We start from the raw sequence: 2457 nt of genomic DNA, 5'->3' as shown, positions 1-2457 counted from the left end.
ATACATGGTAGTTATTTCACTGCATGGTGATTACATTCAAGTTGTGAAAGCTGCCTCATTCAAATATTTTTATATATTTTGATATCTATACAGAAAATACTCAAGGGGTACTGCATCCTTTCTAGTCCAAAATCTGATATTGAAAGAAAATGTCTTATGTCATAAAAAATGCTTTTAGGGAGGAGTGTGCATGGAAACTTTGCCCATATCAAAAATTCTTCAATGAAAATCCTTTCCCATATGTCTTAAATAAGAAATGGAAGGGCTTCTCAGAAAATACAATAGGAAATCTGGTGGGGGGGTGGGGGATGTGGGGTGGGGATTGATCAGTCTAAGACTAATTGGCTGAAGCCGAGCCTCTAGAGATTAGTCATCATTAGGCAAAGGAGAACAGTTAAACTACCTTGAAATAAACAGGGTCACATCTACTTTCAGGAATAAATTAGTCTGTAGATTTGTTGACACAGCAAACTGTTCCTTCCTGGCACAATGTGTACAAGGGGAAATTAGACAATAAATAATATTTGACTTTGATCTGATTTGCACAAAGTGCAATATTGTACTTTCCCTTCCTTCATTTATCATATCTGATTTCATCCCAAACCTTCAGCCTTTATTTAGTTCCCCCTACACACTGTTTAAACAGACTAAATTAGTAAAGAATGCAGGGACTAGTGGATGAGTTAAAATAAATTATTTATTCTCATGCCAGAAAAGAAATTAAAACCTTCCAGTTAATGTACAGTTAGAAAAACTTGTGTGCCATCAAATAATAAGTGGGTTGAACAAATGTCAAGATGGGTGTAAGGAAATTTAAAAATAAACTATCATCAGAGGCAATTGAATGTGGGAGGTATAGTGCATCTATAATGGAATGGATAATAAAGAATAAAGAGGTTTATGAGAGAAATATGTGTAATAAATATTAGAAAGTATATCATAGCTCAGATGAATACTATTTCTCCCACTTACAAAATGTTCAAAGAATCATGAAGAAAGACCACAGTCTAAAAAATATGTAGTTGACCACCTGGGTAGAACTTGCCTTGAATAATAATTTTTTTCATTGCTTTGAAATTCATGAATCAATATGAAGGAAAGAGTCCTGGAAGTAACACTAGAAGATGTACCTTTGCTGAAGGAGAAAGAATGTGACAGAAAACTACATCACAAGCTGATTAATGAATTAAAATCTATTTGAATTAGTCCAAACTAATGTCAGGGTAGGTTTGTCCTCTGCTGTTGGGTGCTCTGCAGAATTAGGAATATAATCCCACTTCTAAAGCCTATGGCTCATACCCAGAACCCATACCAATAACAGCAGAACTGCCATGAAAACATTTTTGTATCCTTCAAACCATTCCTGATCAGTGACAGATGGCAAATGCCTTGTGTTTAGGAATAGACTGAGTTATAGGAGTAACTCAATAGGAATAACTGCTTTCTTACAACCTTACAATAAAATAGGAAGAATGAAAAAAATGTGGTCCAATCACACACATACAGGAGTTTAAGGAGAATACTTTCTCCATTTTTTCTCTCCTTCTCATGATACTCCAAATCATGATTTAATTACAAAACCAATCTGTCTTATTGGAGAAGATGGGAACAGTGATATATTTTTTCATTATAATAGTCATAGTCCTGTTTTCACTTTGAATTTTTATTAATTGTTCATTATCAAATATCTCAACACCTAGAAAATCAGGGGCACAGAATTGCTGGATAGCTCTCATCTCACAGAATTATCTGCAGGAACTCCTTTTGTATCAACCTGGCCTGGATAAATATTCTGAAAGCTGATAAAATGACTTAAAGGATTTTGAGTGAGCTGTAATTCTATTGGGTGGTGAACCCAAACAAACCCAAGGAATCATGTGAATGAGTGCCAATACCTGAAAATTATACTTATGGTTAAAGTGAAATTAAGAATGTGGACTTCAAAAAATCCAAGATATCTCACTTCACCTCTATGTAACTTGGATCAACAGTGTTATATGCGATTCTGCTTTCCATAACAATAGTCAGCAGTTAGAAAATACAAAAATGGATCTGTGAGATTGATGGATATGTTTTCAGTTCAGTGAGAAAAGTAGTGGTTTTAAGATTTGGTTTGTATCTCTTTGTATGAAGAAGGCCAAATGTTACATCTGACCAGGCTGCTCTGCTCCATATTCAGTTTATAGAAAAAAAATGAATGTATGTGACAGGTAGATTATACGTCTACTAGAAAAGAGTAAAAGCTTCTGTTTTGAAACGTAATAATATGCTCCTGAGTCATCAGAAGTCACTTTGGTGAATATCTCAGTAGGAGAGGACAGAATGTATCTTTCTTTTAAAAAAAAAATTTGTTATTTTTGGGGGTCATTTAATCACTGCAGTATTTTTTATTTTAATTTTATTTTTAATGGAGTAATTTCTAAAAGTCAACTTAATTTCATTGAATCTTTTCTGGAA

The sequence above is a fragment of the Cyanistes caeruleus genome, chromosome 1, assembly GCF_971803275.1.
Source record: "Cyanistes caeruleus chromosome 1, bCyaCae1.hap1.1, whole genome shotgun sequence".
NCBI lineage: Eukaryota > Metazoa > Chordata > Aves > Passeriformes > Paridae > Cyanistes > Cyanistes caeruleus.
This window is presented reverse-complemented; position numbering follows the sequence as displayed.